Source organism: Vicia villosa, linkage group LG1 (assembly GCF_029867415.1).
Source record: "Vicia villosa cultivar HV-30 ecotype Madison, WI linkage group LG1, Vvil1.0, whole genome shotgun sequence".
NCBI lineage: Eukaryota > Viridiplantae > Streptophyta > Magnoliopsida > Fabales > Fabaceae > Vicia > Vicia villosa.
Window position 1 is genome coordinate 163,440,603 of NC_081180.1, and position 26,243 is coordinate 163,466,845.

Consider the following 26,243-nt stretch of genomic DNA (forward strand, 5'->3'; position numbering starts at 1 on the left):
ACCAATATGACCTCGACCCTCGGAAGTTGCCTACGAAAGGCTGAGGTATCCTCTGGCTGCATACGAAAGGCTATTCTGGTTCTTCCCTTAGACTACCTGCCTCTCTATGGCATGGGACAGTCTTATGGCGAACGAACTCTCGATGACCCTTCAATCTCCAAAATGAAAGGCTTCCTGCCCTCTTATGGCATGGAAAGACCCTTTCACCCTAAAGGCTAAAAGAACTGATTTTCTACATTATTAAGGTAATTGCCCCTAATTGCCTTGATCTGGCTAAAACTTTTTCATATTCTTTCTCATAAACCTTCAAAATGGCTACGCTCATTTACGAGCTAAAGTCCGTATTCACTTCTTCTACATTTCTGAACAAAAAAGAGCAAAGCAATTAAGAGCCCATGGATAACCATGGATGCAAAGGGTGCCTTACACCTTCCCTTTGCATAAATTACCCCCCGAACTCGGTTTTCTTTAAAAAGGTTTTTCCTGTTCTTTTAGCCTTTCTAATTAATTTGGATAAAATAAAAGTCGGTGGCGACTCTTGCTAAACCGCGACATTTTGATAAAAGGTCAGTTCACCGTATTACACTCGGCAATTTCTTTCTTCATTCCAAACCACCAAAACAGCTTTTTCAAATCATGATACATCTTGGTAGCACCAAGATGAATACTTAATCCACTACGGTGTCCTTCTTCCAGGATACTCTTTCAAAGCGCAACAACATCAGAAACACAAACTCGATCGCCAAACCTCAATATCTGAATTGTTCAATTAAATCCAATTCTCTAACCATTAACATAGACATATGCAAGGTCTTCCCACTCAATGCATCAGCAACTACGTTTGCCTTACCAGGATGGTAATTCAAACCAAAATCATAATCTTTAGGGAATTCTAACCATCTCCTCTGCCTCATATTCAGCTCCTTCTGATCGAAGAGATACTTCAGACTCTTATGATTACTAAACACCTCGAATCTCGAACCATACAAATAATGTCGCCACAACTTCAAAACAAAAACCATAGCTGCTAACTCTAAATCATGAGTCGGGTAATTCCTTTCACGCACCTTGAGTTGTCTTGACCCATAAGCGACTACCTGTTGATTCTGCATTAGTACACCTCCTAATCCCATCAATGAAGCATCACAATAAACAACAAAGGTTTCCGTCAGATTCGGCAAAATCAAGATAGGAGCACTTGTCAGCCTTTTCTTCAACTCTTGGAATCCTTCTTCACATTTTGCATCCCAAATAAAAGCCTGACCCTTCCTGGTCAATTTAGTTAACGGCAATGCTAACTTTGAAAAGCCTTCTATAAACTTCCTGTAATAACCTGCAATACCAAGAAAACTACGAATTTCCGACACTGATTTCAGAGCTTCCCACTGAGATACCGCTTCTATCTTCGTAGGATCAACAACAATACCATCCTTATAAATCACATGTCCAAGAAAACTAACTTCATTCAACCAAAATTCACACCTTGACTATTTGGCGAAAAGTTTCTTCTCTTTCAGTAATTCTAACACAGTTCTAAGATGTTCCGCGTGCTCTTCTTTGTTCTTGGAGTATACCAAAATATCGTCTATAAATACTACCACAAACTTATCAAGATAAGGATGGAAAATCCTATTCATATACTCCATAAAAACACCAGGTGCATTTGTAACTCCAAATGGCATTAATGAATACTCGTAATGTCCGTACCTTGTTCTAAATGTCGTTTTCTGAATATCGTCTTCCTTCACTCGAATTTGGTGATATCCAGACCTCAGATCAATTTTACTAAACATGCAAGCTCCAACCAGCTGATCCATAAAGTCATCAATCCTCGGTAACGGGTATCGATTCTTGATAGTAACCTTGTTTAATTTTCAGTAATCTACACATAGTCTCATAGAGCCCTCTTTCTTATTTACCAACAATATCGATGCACCCCACGGAGAAATACTTGGACGAATGAATTTCTTCTTAAGTAACTCTTCCAATTGTTTATTCAGTTCAGCCAACTCTGATGGTGACATACGATATGTTGCCATCGACACTGGACTAGTTCCCGGAAAAACTTCTCTTTTCGGTGGTAATTCATTCACATCTTCGGGAAAAACTTCCGGAAATTCACATACTACAGGTAACTCAGTACGTACTACCTCCTCTCTCAGGTCCATTATCGCGAACAACATAAACACCGTTGCACCGTTCTCAATGGCTTCTTTCACTTGTCTAGCTATCATGTTCAGATCATCAGCATTAACAGCTTCAGGAAATATTACCGTCTTCGTAAAACAGTTGATATGAACACGGTTGAATTCCAACCAGTTCATTCCCAGGATGACATCAAGTTATTTCAATAGAAGACACACTAAGTCCATTCCAAACTCTCTACCAAAAACATCAACTGGACAATTCAAACAAGCAGACGAAGTAGTTACTGAACCCGACGCAGGAGTATCAATAACCATGCTTTCATTTATGTCAGATATTTCTAAATTCAGTCTCTTAGCGCAATCTAAAGAAATAAAAGAATGAGTTGCTTCAGGATCTATAATTGCAACCAAAGGTGTGCCATGAATGAAACATGTTCCTTTAATTAGTCTATCCTCTGGAGTAGTCTCCGACCCAGACAAAGCAAAAACCTTTCCTCCCGCTTGGTTCTTCTTCGGTTTAGGACACTGTGGGCTAATGTGACCTTCTTCACCGCAATTGTAACAAGTCACAATCTTCTTCTTACAACCAGCAGCAACATGACCCACTTCCTCACACTTGAAGCACTTTTTATGGTTCAACTTGCATTCATTCCTACGGTGCCCAACCTCACCACAGTTGTAGCACCTGACAAAAGCACTGGAGTCTCTCCCACTAGGCTTCTTCCAACCACCAGTCTTTGGATTACCTCTACCATATGGCTTACCTTTTTCCATAGGCTTCTTACCCTTTCTGTCAACTAACTCGCGAGAGTGAGATGACTTCAGCTTAAGGTTATCTTCCTCGAAGATCCTGCTACAGTCTACCAAATCAAAAAATCTTCGAATCCTCTGATACCTGATTCCTTGTTTAATCTCATCACGAAGACCGTTCTCAAATTTGATGCACTTTGAGAATTCACTAGCTTCATCATAGTTGTAGTGAACATAGTACTTTGCCAACTCAACAAACTTCGACGCATACTCTGGTACCGTCATATTACCTTGAACCAGTTCCAGAAATTCAATTTCCTTGCGGCCTCGTACGTCCTCAGGGAAGTACCTTCTCAAAAACTCTCTCTTGAACACAGTCCAAGAAGTATTCACCTCATCAGCCTCTAGTTCAGCTCTGGTCGCCATCCACCAGTCATCAGCTTCTTCGGACAACATATGCGTACCATATCTCACTTTCAGGTTCTCAGCACAATCAATGACTCTAAAGATCCTCTCGATCTCCTTCAGCCACTTCTTAGCACCTTCAAGATCATGCGTACCCTTGAACAACGGAGGAGTGTTCCTCTGAAAATTCCCTAGTTGCCTATCAGCACCAATCCCTGCTCCTCCGACATTTCCTCCAAGCACACCAGCAATCATGCCCAGAGCCTCAGCGATAGCATCATCATTTCTTCCACCTCTTCCAACCATTACTCTGCTTAAATCACAAACAATTTAATCAGAACAAAAGTATCGACAATGTTTAACCCGCACTAGTCGCATACATAAGGAAGACTGACACAAGACTCTGGTCACAACGACCGACTATGCTCTGATACCACTATTGTAACACCCTTCTAAACCTCGCGGCAAATTAAATGAATTTATTCAGAGTACATGAAAATAAGGGTGCAACAATTCAATAATTAATTAAAACATCGTTCAGTTATGTCATGCATTCACTGAGGCAATCATCATCAAGTAAAACATTTCATATTAACACAGCGGAAATTAAATCATACGGATTAAGTTTAACATCTTTAAAACTTATCCTTCTAATATCAAAACATAACAGAGTTATAAACCATAAACGCTAAACATCGCGTCCCCAGTGTTACAAATATCAGAGCATGACACCTGACGCTAACTAAACAACTGACTCATGAGCTAATCCTCACCGAGTCGAACATCCGCTATCCTCAATCTGAAAATGTCAACATGTAAGGGTGAGTCTCATCGCAATTAACAAATATTATTGCATCATAAATAATAACACGTCATAGTTATATCATTCACCCAATTGCACTCATAAACAGACATTTAGACAAGTCTTATCATCATAAGCAACCAACCAACACATCATCAATAATTATAACACTCGAATACATCCAATCATGTTATAAAAGTATGCATATGTATGAACTGACACTATGCATGTGGTACCAACATCATCAAATGGGAATAACCCATGACCGACCCAACATCATCAAGATACGGCCCTGCCAGCACAGATTCCACACAATGGGAATCATGCCCTTTACTGATCCAACACATCATCATGGATACAACATCATCAATGAATATGAATGAATACAAACATATATGAACATACTTATATCATCGTCAAGTCTATGAGTAACATCATCAAAATACTCATTTCATCATCATCATCATCATTAAAGCATGTTTACATATGTTAACGACATTAAAATATTATCCAATCATCATCGTCAAACAACCAATAAATCATCACATGATTATTGCTTCAACATAGCATGTATTATCACATTTCGTCACATATACACACAAAACATCATTCACCAAGCAATAACTCATGATTCATCAATAATTGAAAGTTATCCTCATTTCTTCATTTAAACGCGTAGGGTATATTATGAGGTTTATCATACTCGAAACGACACTCAAAACAGGCCAACGGTTCAAAAGATACATCATTTTCAAGTTTGAACAATTTTCTACACAGCAAGGTTCGCTCAGCGACGCGAGGCAGATGCGAATTCCTCCAGACCTCCGCTCAGCGGACTGTTGGAGCGGTAGAGCGGCAAGCAACAAAAGATTTGGAAATATTTATCCAGGAATTATCGTGTCCACAGAGATTGGTGAGAAGAACTGCCATTTGACTATCTCGCGTTCTAAGTTTCATGATTTGGGTGCGGAAAGGTAAATGCGGGAAAAGTAAATAAAAGCAGATAAACAATCTCAATAGCCTAAGAGAAATAGTTATGGAATTGCATTTCGTTCTACCCGTCTAATACTTAAATATGAAGATCTTATCGCTCGACACTCACAATACGCATCAAAATCACCGGGCATCATTCGAGATGCCACATCGGTGCCCATGTCTGCAACACCGATGAAAGCTCAACTGTACTATTCACATCAGCTATTTCTCCACCGACACAAACAACACGAGGCAATAGACTCGATACCCATTACGATTATTAGTCCTAAATCCATTTCTGCAATCCAGAAACTAACAGTTATCATTCCTAATCAAGATCTATGGTGTCCATGTCTGCAACAACACAAATCCAGAGCATTTAAGCAAAAAGATTAAGAACAACAACAATGATGATTTGTAAAGCAAATATATAAACGATCCCAAGATCGACAAATGTACATATAAGAGAGGAAAAATAAACATACAAACCCCACCATTAGAATGAAACATAGGGAAGAACGAAGATGAATCGAAAACTCACACCGTCACAATGAAATCGAGACAAATACATGATCAATCCACATGATGTAGCATCCAATGGTGTTTCCTAAACCTCTAAACTACCAAAAATGGATTAGAGCTCAACTTGTCAAAGAAGAGATGATAAAACACCTAAAAAAAATTTGTTCTAAGCTATTTATACAAAACTGATTTACGCACAGCGCGCGTAGCGCACTCTCACTTATGTACCAAACCGCCCTATCGCGCGAAGCGCCCTAAAAACCGCGCGACGCGCCCAATCTTCTGCCAGCTTTTGTTCTACAACCTCAAAGAGCGCGCGACGCGCCCTCTAGCGCGCTGCACCAGAACAGCAGAATTATTTCCTCTTTGCTCTCGCAGCCGTGTCTTGAACACTTTATTCCTCAAGGCTCCGAAAACGCAAGAATACCTATAAAAATACAACAAAACTATCAAATGGTATAAAAGTGTATGAAAATACAAGTATTCGTAAAGTAAACGTAATTACACAAAAACGGGGAATTATTCAAACGGTATTAACAAAAAGCGTCCATAAATGCCACCATTTACATACATAAAATAACTACAATTTGGCACTTAACAAACTCTCCCCAACCAGAATTTGTTTTTCCTCAAACAAGGCCAAACACTCAAATCGCAAAGGTAAAAATCCTAAAAATCATGAATCAACAAGATTTAGAAAAATGAAACAATTGTTCGGTTCAAACAAAAACGTACGAACAAAGTAAATACTTACCACAATCATACAACGACAACATGAAAACGAAACGAATCCTAAGTACAAAAATCATACAAAACATTCTAAAACAACAACAAGCTCAATCACGAATCACGCTAACAAAAATTCACCGGTAGATGAAAAACACCGAAAGGTGAGGACTTTGACACACACTCGACAAACTTGCAAACAAAAGACAAAATTATGCATTCGTCCAAAAATAGTATCGAAAATGCATTGACACGAATCACAAGGGCTTTTAAGGTTGTAATGTGGCTCGGTTAACAAACAAGTGATAAGTCCTAAAGCTAATCGAAACAAAAACTTGCCTAAACCTAAGGGAGTAATTACCTCCACAAAGTTTCAAACAATATAATTTCAATCCAACTTTTCTCTTCATCACAAATTTCACACCAGTCACAAAACTTATTAGCACACTCTTATTCATACTCTTTTTGTTATTTTTCTTTTTCAAACTTTTTCTCCTTTTTCTTTCTTTTTCTTTTCTTTCTTTCTCACATTTTTTTGTTTCTTTTTCTTTTCTTTCCACTACCTCATATCAATCACATCATAAAGAGGCAAACATCTTCTCCCCAACTTGAATTCAACCATAACATAAAGTGAATACTCCTACTTTCTAAGGCAAGATAAAAATCCATCTAAACATCATAGGTGCGGGTTTAAGAAAACAAAGAATCAAACATCCATACACAAATGAAAACCAAACGCTCATAGACAAGCATTAAGCAAAAACAGTATGGAGATTGACAAAAAGGCTCAAAAGGGGTTACAAATGGTCACACACTCACAAGGTAAAATGACATTTAGCTTATGGTAGTTGTGCTCAAAATCAAACAAGTGCCTTGATCACTTTCGTGAATTCACAAAATCAATACAAATGAAAGATTAAACATAATAGTATCCAGTTAAAACAAGAATTGTCGGTCTCTCGCATATATATACAATGGAAAGCCACCTCACATTTATGGTAAAAAAGGGAAACTAATTGTGATTCAAGTCATGAGCAAGTTATGCAAAAAGAATGAGTAATATGAAATGTGTACTAATGAAAAGTCTCATAAACATGCTATGCTATAGAAAGCGATAAACGAGTACCTTGCGACGTACAAATTCAATCAATCATTACCGCACAACCGGCATGTTGAAACAATCAAAATCAGAGAATTACCAAATGAGACTTCAAGCGATCGGGACAAAATTTGAATCTAAACAACAACAAAAGAATTAAAAAAAAAACAAAACTATAAAATACTATACTATAAAGCCTTGGTGTCAGTGGGAAAAAGGCGAGCCGAGTGACCCGTTAAAAAGAGGTCACTGGCCAAAAGCAACACAGCGCGCGGCGCGCTACACCAGAAAAACCACACCAGTCTAAAAAGACAGATTTTCCAGTGATTGTCATACCCTAATTTTTGACCCCCCCTGAGATGTCACATCTCCAGACATTTCATTAACCCAAGACAAGTACCCAAAGCAGTCATTTGTTTGTCTAAGTACTCAGTCGAGGGTATGCAAGAACAGAGAAGCTCAGGCAAAGGATCAATCAATAAGAAAATGACCTCTAATACAATCATAAGACTCGAATGATTCATTTATCCATCTATGATTGATTAGACACCAGTCATCAAGACTCAGGCTTACTTAGGACACCAGACTAGGGTTTTGGGCCTATCAAGGACTAAAATCAGGGACCATATTTGGGAAACCCTAAAAAGCTCCAGGACATCACACAAAGAGTTCACTCATCTTCAAATGATCCATATGACAATATCCACTGGGCATTGTACCTCAATTCAAGATCTACAATCATCAATTTCATCTGGTCGACAATTAGGGTTTTTTGACCTAATTCACCAGGACAGTTGACTTTTAATCAGAACATGGATCCACAACTCAAAACATGGCTCAAGAACTTATATTACCTCAATATGTTCCATTCATATCACTCATTTGAGGAGGAGAACTTGATTCATCACCAAAGTCCAAAATTTCACTTCATTTGGAAAAAGTCAACTGTATAAGATCACCTTTGACTTTTAGGGTTTTGGATCAAATAATGACTTTTAAGGATCAATATCATCAATATATGATTATTAAAGTCATTTGACCAAGAAAAATCAAGAAAATTCATCAAGGATCAAAAAGTCAACAAAAAATTATACTAGTTGTCATACCCCAAAATTTGCCCTATCAATTTTAACATTTAATTATGCTAGATGAAACATGACACTACCTTGTTACTTCTACTATTATTTTTGTTACAATTCTTTATCTAAATTATCAGTTAATATCCTTTTGTTCATTTACTAATCCGTATTAATACAAATTATAAAAAAGGGAAAACTATTAGAATTAGGTTACTTTTTTTCAATTAATTAATTAATAAAGAATTTCCAAAAAAAAGGGGAGTATTAGTTAAAAAAATAGGAGAACTATACGGTTACTACTTTCTTTCAATTAGTGACAAAGGGATTAATTTGCTACTTATATTTAAAAATAACATTAGTTAAATATTATTATTAAGTTTTATTGGTGACTTTTTTTACTGTATTAAAGTAGTGATTTTTAGCATAATTAGAATGTTTAAGTTGTAAATCGTGACTATTATAAAATCAAATAAGAGAAACTTTTTCTCTATTATTATTAAAATAATATCGTTAATTATTATTATAATCATCAATTATTATTTTTAAGCACTATGGCTAATTACGGTTATCTTTATGATTATTAATATATTAACTTTTTTTATAAGATATTATTAATAAAAAGTTGTAAATTAATTCATTAAGTTAAGTTTCATCTAATTTTAATCAATTTTTGTCACTAAAGTATGCATCCTATTTATTAATTTTTATATTATTTATATTAATTTTTTTTATTTGGTTATGTATTCTATTATATATATTTTTAATATAAAATTTTAAACCATTAATTTATTTTATTATATATATATATATATATATATATATATATATATATATATATATATATATATATATATATATATATATATATATATATATAACATTAAGTTATTTTATGTATTCAAAAGTTATTATCAACGGATTTATAATTTTGCGTCGAAAGTTATACTATTTATCAAGTGTATTCAATTTTTTTAACGTTACGTGGTAAGTTATAAATTTTTAATCACTCAATATTACAAATATTATTTCCAAAAAATTATTTATAAAATTTTTACATTTGAATATCATATCGGTTATATAAGATTATAAGGATAAAAATGTCAATTATTAATAAAACCCCTCCCCTCCCCTCCCCTCCCCTCGTGAACCAAACAAATTTTTAACTAAAATCCCTTCCTTCCCCTCCCCTCCCCTCCCCTCGTTTGAACCAAACATACATATAATTAATAAAAATCCCTCCCCTTCCCTCCCCTCCCCTTCCCTCCATTAAAATCCCTCCCCTCCCCTCCCCCTCGTTTGAACCAAACAGACCCTAAATCTACAGAAAAAGGGGGGGATCGAAAGACAAAGAAGGATAGAAGGGGACGAAAAAGAAAGATTAGACGGAAGAACTCTTGTTGTGCCTCATTCGTTCTCGGTACCTGAAACGGAGAAGAAGAAAGATTAAAATTGAAATCGATCCGAAGCAATAAAGAATTAACTGAGGTATTTTCACTTAGCCTTTTTTTAGATTCACGAAATTTTGTTGATCTGCGTGTTGTTTGCTGGGATTTTTGGGGTAAGGGTTAGGGTTGAGTTCTTAGGAATTGAGTGGTTTCTGGGTTTTGTTGTTGAAGGTAAGGGTTAAAGAAGATGAAGATCTTCGTGTTATTTCTGTTTTCTGGGTTTTACAAAAAGTGAGAGAGAGAAAGGAATGAAAGAACGAGTAAAAGAATCAAGAAAAATGAAAATGGAAATTTTGTTTTTTTTAGTTTTAACTTCCACCACTCGTTGGATGACTGACATGTGGCCTCACGATGGCCACATGATTTGCATACTGAACGTGATTCAGTGCATATCCTCTACCGTACTCCCTCGCCCAGATCACATGCAAGCCGTTGGTTGATTGATTTTAGATCTACGCCTTCAAATCTCTATTTTGAAGGCCATTGGATTTGAAATGAACGGATAAGATCACATGGGTCCACCATAACGCTATATACATCCCCACTTCGGGTCCAAACGGACCTTAGAGTCATTGGGCTGGACTAGCACGCTGTTAACACCCCTTAAATTAATAATTAACATAATAATACACCCCCGGGCCCATTATCTTTTATTTTAATTTGTTTTAATATTGAAATTGTTTTTAAATGGAAAATTTGTTATTTTTAATTCTAATATAATATTTGATTAAATATCTTAAAAATAATTTAAATAATTTATTTAATAATTTTTAAATTATTTTATCTTAAGTTTTTTTTAATAATATTATCTTATTTATTTAATCTAATTAGATGATTAAGTTATATAATAATAACCAAATAACTCCTTTGCTAAAAATATATATAACCAAATAGTATTTTGATATACAAAATTCACCTTATTAATTTAAATAATTCATCCATTTTAATTTGACTTATTTTAAAAAAAGAATAAAAAATGATTAATATATCTATAAAAATATAACTATTCTAAACAAATCTTTTTAATAATACTTGTCTTGCCTTTAATTATTACAAAAAATACAAAAATAGGGATTGTACACAAAAAATAAAACTTTTAATCATAACTACGAACTACGGTAAAACTGCGAACTATGTCTCAACATACAAAATAACGTACAATCCCATAAAAAACACCAACAAATACGAACTACGTTGACTCTGATCCTCCATAAGGAGGTACGTAGGCACTTGGTAACAAGGCGAGTCCCCTTTCCCTAAAATTAAGTAGGTTTGAAATTGTATTCTCTACCCTATTGTACACCTTTAACCATAACTTTTTATAAACCTTACCGTAATACTCTTACCCTAGAGACATTTAGAAAACCTTAAGGAAGGGTTAAGGGTGCCTAACACCTTCCCTTGACCCTAATTTCTCAACTTACCCATTTTTTCTAACTTTAGGTTTTTCTCCCGTGTTTACCCTTATCTTAGGATAAAATAAAACATAGGTGGCGACTCTGTAATTTAGGTTACTTAAACTTAAAATTTTAAGCCGGTCGTAACAGTTGGCGACTCTGCTGGGGACCCTTAAAGCAGAGAAGCACTTAAGGTTTGGGGCATGTCTCTTTGGTTTAGATTTTGGGTTTATGGTTTATATTTATTTAGTAATTTCTTTTTCTTTAAATATTGTTCTTTATTTTATTTCTTTAATAATGTTAAATATTATTATTTGAAATATATTTGTCTTATTATTGCTGGGTTATATATATAAAATTGTTGTTAAACCTTAAGTGTGGGAATTGTCACTAAGTAAGAGAAGACTTGCATCGCCTACGAGCTTTAGTGACAATTCCACTCAGAGTGGGCTGAATTCCGAGAAATATCTTAGACGAGGCTAGACCTTATCGAGGGTAGGATGCGGAATTTGGCTGATCTCTATGGGAACCTACCCCTAAAATTCAAACCTCATGGACAAAAGAGTCTTTCTAAAATCCAAAGAAACAAAAAGTTTCGGAGGATACGAAGGGGCCCCATGAGACCCTTAGAATTAAACCACCTTTGGGAAGGGTATAAAATCCGTAGGACGAACTTATGAACCTACGTATTAAGGAAACTTTTATCATAGGAAGCCTTCTCGAGAGGGACATACCTTGAAAACCTAAGTCAACGTAGGGTTACCTCCTATGATTACATCCCTTAGAATCTTAAGGTTATACTTCGTTTAATCTGGATCCCTCGCTTGTAGGGATGTCCTTTTAATCAGACATTGTTTGTAAGACCTCTCAGATTTTGGTTTAATGCGCAACATGTGGCCTCATGATGGCCACGTGATAAGGAGACTCTTGATGGATCCCCGAGCGCTCGCATACTGTATATCCTTAGTTAGTATGCAATCCTAGCCATTCGTTCATTAAACTTTGAATCTACGCCCTTGGATATCTATTCTGAGGGCCATTATAATTGAAGCAAACGACTCATGAGATCTGGTGACCATCTTGAACGGTCATCATGTGTTCATTTCCGCACATTCCCTAGCCTATAGGGATTCCCCTTCGTCCGTCATTGTCCTTAGATAGGTTGTGTTCTCCATATGGAACCTTCCCGTGAAGGACATCTTCGTTAATACACGTCACATGGCCTCCAGATGGCCATGAGATCTGGTGACCGTCTTGAACGATCTTGGAGAGAGGAGAATTAACTATTGGAGATTCAAATGAGCTTAGCCATACATGGAGAAAAGGCTTCCCTTTGCTATACAAGCTACGTGCCTGTGCCTACGCCTCAAATTCAGTTATCATTGGGTCAATCGCCTTCTCAACAAAATTGGTATTGCCCAAGAAGAGTCAAGGATCACCCCATACTTCTATAAGTCCAAGAACTAAGAAGTATGTCTCAGAGTCATTTGGATTAGCAAGAAAGCTTATCCCTAGAATGATTAGGTTTTTATTTCCAATTTGTAATTTCTGTAATTGCTAAGTGGTATTTGGTGTAAACTTTGTACCTTTCGATTGTAATTCAATAAAATAATCATGCATGTTTGGAATTAATTCATTCGTTTCTTCATTACTACGACTTTCCATTTTCACTTTTCGATTCCATTTCAACTTTCCATTTCCACTTTTAACAAACTTAAGGGAGAATAACGAAATATAAATAACTGAATTTTGCTAAACGCATGCTTTCAATGTAAGACCGAGCTGATGAGGTAAGGCATTGTTTCAATCCTTAAACAGTGGAGAAATAAGGAGATAATCCGTAGTCAACCCCCTCGAGCCAGAAGTTGGAGTTGTTTCTATTTTTCAAATAAACCTTAATCTTAACCAGGGGCAGGGTAGATTTCGATTAATTCAATGGTACATTCTATTCTCAAGAGAATCAGTTAATCCAAGCAAAGGTTCAAGCACACCCATTCTCTCGCACATATCATTCAAGTTCGAGGAAGCACCAAAGTTGAAGCTCACAAACCAAAGTCAACATGGCAGTCACATTTATTCAAAATCCAAAAAGCAAAATTTAAAAAAAAAAAAGAGGGCCCGCTGAGTCAAATGGAAAATTCCATAAAGTAAAATAAACGTGACTTAGGCAAAAGTTAGGGCATCATCCCAATGGACCAAATTCAAAAGAATTGGTCCATGCAAAAAATAAGGGATAAAAAACAAAAACAAAAGTGGAGGATAATCTTGTGACTGCTAAATCATTAAAGCTTCCCATCAACACTTGGATCTTAACAACATTCTTCATTGGCGCTTGGATTTTCACTAATGCTTCTGCTCACCATCAGAACAAAAAAAACTCTCTTGCAAACTGAATACATTTATTGGATTAATCGAATTTAGGATTGGAGAATATCAAGGAGAATGGGATGGGTTAAATAAATTGAGCCATATATCTTTTGTTTCTTAAACCACAAACCACGGCCACGATATAACATTCAAAAGCCCTAATTGAGGCAAGGTTAACTATGAAAGCATACTTGGCATACAATTGGTTAAACTAACTCCTATTGTTTGTTAATGACTCTCTGCATCTTCCATCTCTAATCACCCATTTCTATTTCATAACAAACTACAATTTCCACACTGGCATGTGCATAACTAAGAATTACTTTTCAAAGGGTACAACTTTACTTTTAAATCAATACTTAGCAGCAAGGAAATTTTGACATTGATGAATCATTTCAAAAAGCTTCTAACTAGGGGAAAACATCTAAGAGTTTCTCTTAAGTGTGGGAAAATCCCAATGACCATAGGAGCATATCACTTGGAGATCCTATTGACTTGGGGCACGATCTTTCTACAATTCAATCAAATTAGGTCAAATCTCAATCAGGGGCATATCTTTAAAAATATTGGGGCAGTTCAGATCTTAACGGTAGACCCAAGTTCCATTTTGAAGCAACTTCGAGTACGAACTTTCAATTAATATCACACAATAGTTAGCCCTCCATATCCTGGAGATCGAGGGCAGACCTCTCAACTATCAAATATTGGAGCAGTGCATATCAAATTCGTAGGATAAGTAATTCTAAGTCAAAGGCGTGGAGTATTTCAAAAATTAAAATAAGGGGCTAGCCATCTCAAGTGCATACTATGATAAAACTACATCCAAGCTCATATTAAGACAAATCTCTGCGAATACCCAACAAATTGGGGCATGACATACCACAAAGGGGAAAATTGTCCTCATATCTTCACAATCCCCAGTGAATCTCTCTCCTACGCCTGCGATCTTCGACTTCAAAATGAGTATCAAGAAATCATGCTAGCATAACCATCGTATGACAAACAACCTTGTTACATTAGTAACCTCTCTACGCCTTTGTTATCCACGACCCGTCATTGGGGCATCATTCAAACATACTTCAATCATGCATTCATCAAAGAACTTCGCCCTTGCGTCAAGTCATACATATCATTTCATTCATCTGATATAGCATAAACCTAACTTCGTAAAGCCCAAATCTTTATCGGCACTTTAATATCCATGCCCAAGTCACGCATTACATACATTGGTTAAAACATTACGTACATCAAAACACAAATACAATTACATACATTGGTTGATACATTACACCACATCTTTTCAGGTAGTCTTTTTAAGACAAATCGTCATCCTTTCCAGGAACCTCTTCAGGTAGTCTTATTTAAGACATTCTTTTTCTAAGAACCTTTCCAGGTAGACTTTCCTAAGACATTCATTCTATTTCTAAGAACCTTTTTAGGTAGTCTTTTTTAAGACATCTATCAGCCTTTCCAGGTAGTCTTCTTTAAGACATTCCTTATCCTTTCTAGGAACCTCTCCAGGTAGTCTTCTTTAAGACATTCTTTTTCTAAGAATCTTTCTAGGTAGTCTTTTCTAAGATATTTCACATCCTTTCCAGGAACCTTTCTAGGTAGTCTTCTTTAAGACATCTCTTAACCTTTTCAGGTAGTCTTCTTTAAGACAAGTTCAAATATCTCTTATCTTTTCTAGGATCCCCTTTTTAGGCAGTCTTCTTTAAGACATCTCCTAACCTTTCTAGGTAGTCTTCTTTAAGACATCCACAATCCTTTCTAGGAGCCTTTTCAGGTAGTCTTCTTTAAGACACATCTTCTCATCCTTTCTAGGAGCCTTTCCAGATATTTCTCATCATTTTCGGGAATCTTTCTAGATAGTCTTCTCTAAGACATATCCCTTTCTAGGAACCTTTTCAGGTGGTCTTCTCTAAAGCATTCATCGTCCTTTCCAAGAACCTTTTTAGGTAGTCTTTTTTAAGACATCTTTCATCCTTTCCAGGAACCTCTTCAGGTAGTCTTCTTTAAGACATTCCTTATCCTTTTCTAAGAACCTTTTTAGGTAGTCTTTAAGACAAATTTTATCCTTTCTAAGAACCTTTTCAGGTAGTCTTCTTTAAGACAAATGTTCACATCCATTCTGGAAACCTTTTCAGGTAGTCTTATAGAAGACATTATTTCATTCCACTCGTTACATCAATCAACATATGCATGAGCATAAGCATTATCCCATACATCAAAACATCCAAGTCATTACTCTGGTGCTAAACCACATTGTCCATCTGCTTCCCGGTAACCTTACCGATGACAGTAACCTTGCTGTTGGTTTATTTCCAATCACCTGATTGACGTATCCCAGTAACCTTACCGATGACAGTAACCTTGCTGTTTGTTTATTTCCAATCACCTGATTAACATATCGCGGTAACCTTACCGATGATGGTAACCTTACTGTTTGTTTATCCCCAATAACCTGATTGATGTATCCCGGTAACCTTACCGATGATAGCAACCTTGCTGTTCATTTCACTCATAAAACATATACATACGCATTAGCATATACATATCATCTAGCGCATTCACATTCTACAAAAAGCCCAGTTTCCAACCCTCGTGTTGTGATTGGTTTGTTTTCCGACCCTCGAGTCGTGAGTTTTCAACCCTCGTGTTGTGATTGGTTTGTTTTCCGACCCTCGAGTCGTGAGCTTCTAAACATATCATTTTTTTCCCGACCCACGAGTCGTGAATATCTGACAAGCTATTCTCTCCGACCCTCGAGTCGTGAGTCTCCAAGCAAGTGAATCTTTTTCATGCAGGCAAACGTGCTAGAACTATAGCAAACAATCTTCTATACAGGTAAACTTGTCCGAACCGGGGCAAGTGGATCCCATTGGTGCAGGTGAACTTGCTAGAGCTATAGCAAGTGATCCTTGTGGGATTACTCAAACTATGATAGTAAGTGGGTATGGCTAACTGCGACGACTTACTAGAACTATAGTAAGTGGGTCATACCAACTACGATAAACTTATTGAAACTACAATAGTAAGTAAGTATGATCAACTGCGACGACTTACTAGAGCTATAGTAAGTGGGTCATACCATCTACGACAGACTTACTCAAACTACGATAGTGAGTGGGTATACCAACTACGACGTCTTACTAGAACTATAGTAAGTGGGTTACCTACAAACTGCAAAACCTTGCTAGCACTATAGCAAATTAATTATCTTCTCCATAGCAAACGGCGAACCCTCGCTATTGCTAGCCAGGTTTATGTATCACGTTAGTCCCTCGGCAGTGATCCTCTTCAAAACTTCAGCGATAACGCACAATGGTTTTATTTTATTTTTCCAAAGTTACTAACATACTTCAACTAACATAACTAACAGTCATGCATCATTCAATTACATACCTCATTCATACATAATGCATATACATACATTGCTCTCATTTATTTTGAGAAGCTCACTGAATCATACATCACATGCATCATGACATTGCATAAAACTAAGGCTTGCCTTTTCAGGCCATGCTACAAACAAAACACGTGGTTCCTTCAAAACAAAAGCATCTGCTTAACATTCTAAAAAGGGTATTTACCTTGGATGGCATCTTTAAGCCCATCTCCCACGAAACTTCTTCACAAATGCAAATTTTAGGGCATTTTAGTGTTCAATCATCTTCTACCTTTAGATCACGATAGGCAGACGTGCCTATCTGACTCTTAAGGTTTAAGAAGATTGAACAGGGGCAGCTGTCATACCCCAAAATTTGCCCTATCAATTTTAACATTTAATTATGCTAGATGAAACATGACACTACCTTGTTACTTCTACTATTATTTTTGTTACAATTCTTTATCTAAATTATCAGTTAATATCCTTTTGTTCATTTACTAATCCGTATTAATACAAATTATAAAAAAGGGAAAACTATTAGAATTAGATTACTTTTTTTCAATTAATTAATTAATAAAGAATTTCCAAAAAAAAGGGGAGTATTAGTTAAAAAAATAGGAGAACTATACGGTTACTACTTTCTTTCAATTAGTGACAAAGGGATTAATTTGCTACTTATATTTAAAAATAACATTAGTTAAATATTATTATTAAGTTTTATTGGTGACTTTTTTTACTGTATTAAAGTAGTGATTTTTAGCATAATTAGAATGTTTAAGTTGTAAATCGTGACTATTATAAAATCAAATAAGAGAAACTTTTTCTCTATTATTATTAAAATAATATCGTTAATTATTATTATAATCATCAATTATTATTTTTAAGCACTATGGCTAATTACGGTTATCTTTATGATTATTAATATATTAACTTTTTTTATAAGATATTATTAATAAAAAGTTGTAAATTAATTCATTAAGTTAAGTTTCATCTAATTTTAATCAATTTTTGTCACTAAAGTATGCATCCTATTTATTAATTTTTATATTATTTATAATTATTATTGACTTAGTCAATTAGGGTTTTTTTGTGAACCCTATTCATCTTCTTCCTCAAGCTTGCAGCCGCCCCTTAAGCATGCACAAACCCTAAGAATTTTCCAACTCAAATCCAGCTTTAGCAACATAATAAAAATCGAAATTTTTCAGAAAGGAAAGAATATTAGCAATTGAATACCAAAATTATCATTATAAATTGGATCAAAATGCATTTACATCAAAAATTAAAATACAGCTTTAACAAGAAATCAAATCTTTCCTAATCTAAAATAAAATCAAACCTCTTAAAAACTGAATCAAACCTTCGAATAATCTGAAATTAAAACTCTTAAAACTATTTCCTTATTCGAATCGGAAAACCTAAGGCTATAAATGACAACTTAAGGGTGTGTTTGGTTCGAGGTAAATGGAGGGGAGGGGAGGGGAGGGGAGGGAATGTTTATAAAAAAATGTGTTTGGTTCAATTATTAGGAGGGGAGGGGAGGGGAGCAAAATCCCTCCATATCACACTTTTTGCGTCCCCCCGAATTGGAGGGATTCGGAGGGGAGGGGAGGGAATGTGATTATTAATATTTAATAAATTAATATATTTACTAAAATACCCTCAATTTTATTTTATTATTTCAAAATTATTACTTTCTTTCGTCTGCTTCTTTTTTTTATTATTTTTCTCTATTGCTTATATCGATTCATTATAATTATTCTTTACCTTTAAATTATTATTTTTATTTACTAAAAATTATAATCACTACAGTTTTTCATTTTTTATTATTATTTTTATTTTTATATTTATTTATATTAATTTTTTTTTATTTGGTTATGTATTCTATTATATATATTTTTAATATAAAATTTTAAACCATTAATTTATTTTATTATTATATATATATATATATATATATATATATATATATATATATATATATATATATATATATATATATATATAACATTAAGTTATTTTATGTATTCAAAAGTTATTATCAACGGATTTATAATTTTGCGTCGAAAGTTATACTATTTATCAAGTGTATTCAATTTTTTTAACGTTACGTGGTAAGTTATAAATTTTTAATCACTCAATATTACAAATATTATTTCCAAAAAATTATTTATAAAATTTTTACATTTGAATATCATATCGGTTATATAAGATTATAAGGATAAAAATGTCAATTATTAATAAAACCCCTCCCCTCCCCTCCCCTCCCCTCGTGAACCAAACAAATTTTTAACTAAAATCCCTTCCTTCCCCTCCCCTCCCCTCCCCTCGTTTGAACCAAACATACATATAATTAATAAAAATCCCTCCCCTTCCCTCCCCTCCCCTTCCCTCCATTAAAATCCCTCCCCTCCCCTCCCCCTCGTTTGAACCAAACAGACCCTAAATCTACAGAAAAAGGGGGGGATCGAAAGACAAAGAAGGATAGAAGGGGACGAAAAAGAAAGATTAGACGGAAGAACTCTTGTTGTGCCTCATTCGTTCTCGGTACCTGAAACGGAGAAGAAGAAAGATTAAAATTGAAATCGATCCGAAGCAATAAAGAATTAACTGAGGTATTTTCACTTAGCCTTTTTTTAGATTCACGAAATTTTGTTGATCTGCGTGTTGTTTGCTGGGATTTTTGGGGTAAGGGTTAGGGTTGAGTTCTTAGGAATTGAGTGGTTTCTGGGTTTTGTTGTTGAAGGTAAGGGTTAAAGAAGATGAAGATCTTCGTGTTATTTCTGTTTTCTGGGTTTTACAAAAAGTGAGAGAGAGAAAGGAATGAAAGAACGAGTAAAAGAATCAAGAAAAATGAAAATGGAAATTTTGTTTTTTTTAGTTTTAACTTCCACCACTCGTTGGATGACTGACATGTGGCCTCACGATGGCCACATGATTTGCATACTGAACGTGATTCAGTGCATATCCTCTACCGTACTCCCTCGCCCAGATCACATGCAAGCCGTTGGTTGATTGATTTTAGATCTACGCCTTCAAATCTCTATTTTGAAGGCCATTGGATTTGAAATGAACGGATAAGATCACATGGGTCCACCATAACGCTATATACATCCCCACTTCGGGTCCAAACGGACCTTAGAGTCATTGGGCTGGACTAGCACGCTGTTAACACCCCTTAAATTAATAATTAACATAATAATACACCCCCGGGCCCATTATCTTTTATTTTAATTTGTTTTAATATTGAAATTGTTTTTAAATGGAAAATTTGTTATTTTTAATTCTAATATAATATTTGATTAAATATCTTAAAAATAATTTAAATAATTTATTTAATAATTTTTAAATTATTTTATCTTAAGTTTTTTTTAATAATATTATCTTATTTATTTAATCTAATTAGATGATTAAGTTATATAATAATAACCAAATAACTCCTTTGCTAAAAATATATATAACCAAATAGTATTTTGATATACAAAATTCACCTTATTAATTTAAATAATTCATCCATTTTAATTTGACTTATTTTAAAAAAAGAATAAAAAATGATTAATATATCTATAAAAATATAACTATTCTAAACAAATCTTTTTAATAATACTTGTCTTGCCTTTAATTATTACAAAAAATACAAAAATAGGGATTGTACACAAAAAATAAAACTTTTAATCATAACTACGAACTACGGTAAAACTGCGAACTATGTCTCAACATACAAAATAACGTACAATCCCATAAAAAACACCAACAAATACGAACTACGTTGACTCTGATCCTCCATAAGGAGGTACGTAGGCACTTGGTAACAAGGCGAGTCCCCTTTCCCTAAAATTAAGTAGGTTTGAAATTGTATTCTCTACCCTATTGTACACCTTTAACCATAACTTTTTATAAACCTTACCATAATACTCTTACCCTAGAGACATTTAGAAAACCTTAAGGAAGGGTTAAGGGTGCCTAACACCTTCCCTTGACCCTAATTTCTCAACTTACCCATTTTCTCTAACTTTAGGTTTTTCTCCCGTGTTTACCCTTATCTTAGGATAAAATAAAACATAGGTGGCGACTCTGTAATTTAGGTTACTTAAACTTAAAATTTTAAGCCGGTCGTAACACTAGTGCATTTTGACCTAGTTCATGGATCTCAAAATTTCACCTACTCAACTAAAAAAACTTCCAACATGAAAGTTGTAGATCTCACAAAATAAAACAACTCACAATGCAACTTTTTTCAAGAGATCAATCATTTAAGAGATATGAACTTTGGAAGTTATAGGTCATAAAAACTTAGAAAAAATTCTAAGTGTTTTTAACCTAGTTTTCTTCCAACTTTAGGCCCATTTTACACAATTTTCCCAAGTGATTTTGAAGAAACTCCAAACTAATGAATTGAAGTAAATGTTAAGGTCTTTCCAAATTATGCTCAACCTTCTCCAAATTCATTTTGAGCTAGGAGTTATGCTTGTTCAAAGTTGGCCTCATGAAGAGAAATTATAGGTCATGTACTATTTTGAAACTTTGCAATTTTGTGCAAATGACTATACTAATTGATGCTACATGACCCATAACATATCAGTAGAGATACCATACATTCATTTTCACCATGGAATAAGAATTAGAGAATATTCCCAAAACAAGAACATGTGATTATGTAATGATTACATTTGGGAAATTGATGGCAAATGGATGAATCACCAAAGGAATCTTCTTCCCAACCAATTGGAACACTCCTCTGCATCAGAAATGTTCCCCAAGATCAGATAAGATCAATGGTTAGAGAGCTTACTCGGTTTGGCCATCATTGCATTTTTGAGATTCTTTGAATTTCTTCATGGCCAAGAAACCAAAACTCCTTCACTAAGCAAGTTCACTCCTCCAATTTGTACTGAGCTCTTTGCCTATAAATACAAGTGCATTCCTCAGTATTAGACACACCAAAGAAACTCCAATTCTTGCTTTCTCCTTCTCTCCCTCATGCTTATGGTTTTCAAAGTTCTTTGGCAAGAAGAATCGAATTCTTCAAACCAAGGCTCTTCTTTTGAAAGTAAGTCTTCTAACATCTCAAGGAGGTTCATTAGAAGTGATCTAAGCACCTAGATCACTTCTGTAAGTGGAGAAACACCATAGTCACTCTCACTTTGGAGCTTAAGCAGTTGGAGGTCTATAGAAGAATTCAGATGGTGTCAAACAAATCTAAGCACATCAACATGTTCCTAGAGGTGAAGTAAAGCTATTCAGATGCCTGCAGCATATCTGTAACCACAAAATCACCAACCTCCATGTTCACTTGAAGCTCAAAAAGAATGTGTCGAGTAGGGCAATTCTGAAGCATTCAAGTTGCAATAAGCATTCAGTTAGTATCACTAAGTCACCAGGAAGCTTTTGCAATCATTCACTCAAAGCCAAAGGCTCTCCATCATCATCATCACGACCTTTAGTTTCAGAGGTAAGTTTTTGAACTCCACCTCTTTAATTTGTGCACTCTTTTTGTTAAAACTCGATACCATTTCATTCAGCATCATTAGAGGATTAAAAACCCTCTATCATCATCTATTTATCTTTCAGTATAGTCATTTAATTTAATTTTCAAATTTTAGGGTTCTTCAGGTATTTTAGATAATTCAATAGATGTAGTTAATATAAATATATGTTAGTTACATATTTGAGACCGTGAGAGAAATTAGAACAAGTTTGACGTTTACATCATCCTGTTAGAAAATTCAAATTCTTCAAGCTTGAGGTTAAAGACGACCATGGTTGTGGCGCGCAAAATTCAAATCTCTGGGTAAAGTTTATTTTATTTTGAATGGTATGCGTTTTATAAACGAATTCATCGTTTGCCCTAGTGGTCTCACATGCGCTCTTAGTCCTTTCATGCTTCAAGTCTGGGGTTCGAATCCCCCTCGCCCCAGACTTTTTGGTTCTTTTATTTTTCAAAGATTTTCAACTCGTTTTGAAACATAACCAATTGAATGCATGCTATAGTCACCAACTGGCGCTTGGCCCAGTGGTGTTATTTTGGTTGGTAACCATGAGGGCGTGGGTTCAAACCCTCCAAGGACCAAAACCTCTTTTTTAACACTTGTTTTCTTCAATTTCTTCACAACTTCATTTAATCATTTAACTTATCAAATTAATTCATTTTAACTTCATTTTTTGAACACTTCTCATTTAATATATGTATTTTATGAATATCCAAAAAATCACAAAAGAATAATATTTATTTGATATACTTTTATTAGGTTTAAAATGACTTATTTTTAAGTATTTTTAATACTTTAAATATAGTTTTTCATTTGATTTTCAAAAAAAACCTAATATCTTGTTAATATCTTTGTGATAAAACCCTAATCATTTAGGTCTTAATTAGGTATAGACTTTGTCTTTACTCTAAATTAAGTTGACTTTTGTCAATTTTCAAAACTGTATTTACAAAATCTCCTCATCTGTTTTCAAAACATTCTTCTGGTATTTGAAGGGCATTATTCCCTGTGAAACTCTTCAGATACCTATGTGACCTAGTGTCCATCTTCACTTCTTCTGTTTTCAAAAAAACATTAAGCTGTTTACAATTAAACCTTCAACTGTTGCCAATAAATAATAAAGCTACTAGTAAGGCTTTGTAGATACATCTTCAAAGGCCTCCACTCCATCTAGGTTAGGCTTTATAGCTTTCCATTTACAAGCTTTCATTTAAATTACTGTCAAATATAAACTGTATATATTTTGTTTAGGACTACGTCTGAGTGTAAACCTTAGGACAAATAAACTATATATATATATATATATATATATATATATATATATTATAGGACTATGGCCTTAGTATTGAGAATGTCTTCCCGGTGAAGGTTCTTTCCCAATTAGATTTCCTTAGTATAAAACTCAAGCTGAATTATTCTCGGTGAAACATCTTGAAAAAAACCTTAGAACAAAAATAGGACACATCCACCCAAGAGGAATTATTCCTGGTGAAACCTCTTACCCATTTGCTTAGAGCCAAATAAGTTCAAAACTACATAGCTTTCTCTTGTGCTATAACAAGGACCCTCAATGACCCACGATTAGCCTCCTCTTGGGATTTGTACAAGGACCCACAGGCTTCTTAAAAGCATATTCCCAGCTTCCTTTTGAGTTTGTATACAAGGACCCATCAGGTTTCTTATAAACATAGGAACAGGTCTTTAGTCACCTTTTAGCCTATCCTGGTGAGATTCTTCTACTCTTTAAACCAGACTTTAAACAAGCTAAGAATGTCTCAATCTCAGTATTGAGTTCACCTTTTGGAAAGAGAGACATGGACAGTCTCTGTCACCTTTACCTTCAATCTCCAATAATTTTCCTTAGCAGAGTCTAGGTCTCTATCTGTCTATTTTCAGTCAGAGTCAGCCTTAATCTTGGGCTTTAAACAAGAAGTCTTAATCAATCCTTTCATCCTTTAATAATTAATGGAGTGCTACCCAATCATTCATTAAGCACAAAATTCCCTGGAAAGGGTTAGCCTCCAAAATCAATCCTTTAAATTCAAATTCCCTGGAAAGGGTTAGCTTCCAAAAATAATCTCTTAAACTTCAAAACTCCCAAGTAGGATCAACCTTAGTCTCCAAAACAACAGAGTAATCCTCAGTAGAGTCAAAATCCCCTCTGAGTCGAAAGATCCCACACTGGAAGATCTTTCTCCATTTTAAAAGTCAGCCCCAACCTTGGGCTTTGTACAAGGCACATATTCCCCTTAGAGTCAAAACCTTACTCATAGGTATCCCCCTATCCACAGTTAGCCTCAACCTTGGGCTTTGTACAAGGCAAATAATAGAGTCTCTAGTGAGTCCTTCTCCATCAAGTAGCCACAACCTTGGTCTTTGTACAAGGCAGATAAAATTCATTACCATGTGTCAAAGATTCCTAACCTTTAGGATCTTTTCCCCATAAAGTCATCCATACTCAGTTTCCTCATCAGGCAGCCACAACCTAGGGCTTCATACAAGGCAGAAAAGAATAACTTCCCTAGCTAAGATTCAGCCCCAACCTTGGGCTTTGTACAAGGCACAAAATAGAGTCTCCCTAGGTAGAGTCAGCCACAATTCTGGGCTTTGTACAGAACACTAAAATAAAACTCTTCAATCCATTAAATAAACACTCTCCAGCTAGAGTCTGATCGTGACTTTATATAAGTCAATCGGGATATCGCTGCAAGTATACAGCTTAGTCGTTAAGTTTTAAAAGATATCGAACCCACAAGGACTGAGGGTCAAATAATACGGTCTTTCGTCGCAAGTGGCAGCTAAGGCTTTCGATTTCCGTTGGTTTTAGAAATGAAACTTAATTAAACTAAGATAAACAATAATTAATTAATCAGGTGTTTAGACACCGGTGTGCAATAGTCCAACTTCCGGGTTTAGCAACTTAATGGCATATTTTAAATAAATGGAGTCACTTTTCAGAATAAGTTATTCGAGTTAAAAACCTTTACCTCACACTTTCGTGTTTATTGACTTAGATTATACTATCAGTCCTAAAGTCCGCTCTCGCTAAATCTTTACAAACTGAAAATAATTTTTGAAAGTCGAATAAAATATAATCAACTCTAAAGCGCTCTCGCTGTATTTAGAGTTGATGTTCGATGACCGCTATCCGGTAAAAACCTCACACTTTCGTTATTTTGATTTTAGACCTTAGGATGTAATTTACTTCCGTAAAAATACAACTCAATATTAAAATAGGAAATCAGAACCAAAAAAAATGCTTTGTAGAAATTTAAGCCAAACAGTTACTAAACCTGTCCGTCTGAGACCTTACACACCGGTTCAATAATTTAGCCGGACATATTATATTCTTCAATCAAATAGGAAACAGAATATGAATAAATTAACACAAGCATAGCAGTAAAATTATTAAACAATGTAAGCATGTAAAAGAAACCTGTAGACTGAATGATTAAATTGAGCTCTATGTTCCAAAGCTCCAAACAGGTTCGAGCAATTCTTCACGTAACAGTACAGATCCGGAAATTAAATACTTAAACTAAACTAAGTGTAGTAATCCTTCAATGCAAAGAATTACTACTTTAGATGGTGAATTAAAAAAAGGAACAAAGGTTCTGTGTGCAGAAAGAAATAACAGTGGAAACAAAAA

The 26,243-nt window shown here is 34.9% G+C and overlaps 1 long non-coding RNA gene across 1 annotated transcript; it reads right to left on the reverse strand.

The window, feature by feature from the left end:
* Positions 1 to 18,326: 18,326 nt before the first annotated feature.
* On the reverse strand, positions 18,327 to 19,954 carry LOC131619880 (uncharacterized). Its single transcript, XR_009288973.1, has 2 exons — positions 19,547 to 19,954; positions 18,327 to 18,542 (listed from the first exon to the last, which is right to left on the reverse strand). It is a non-coding gene; the product is annotated as an uncharacterized LOC131619880 (long non-coding RNA).
* Positions 19,955 to 26,243: the final 6,289 nt, after the last annotated feature.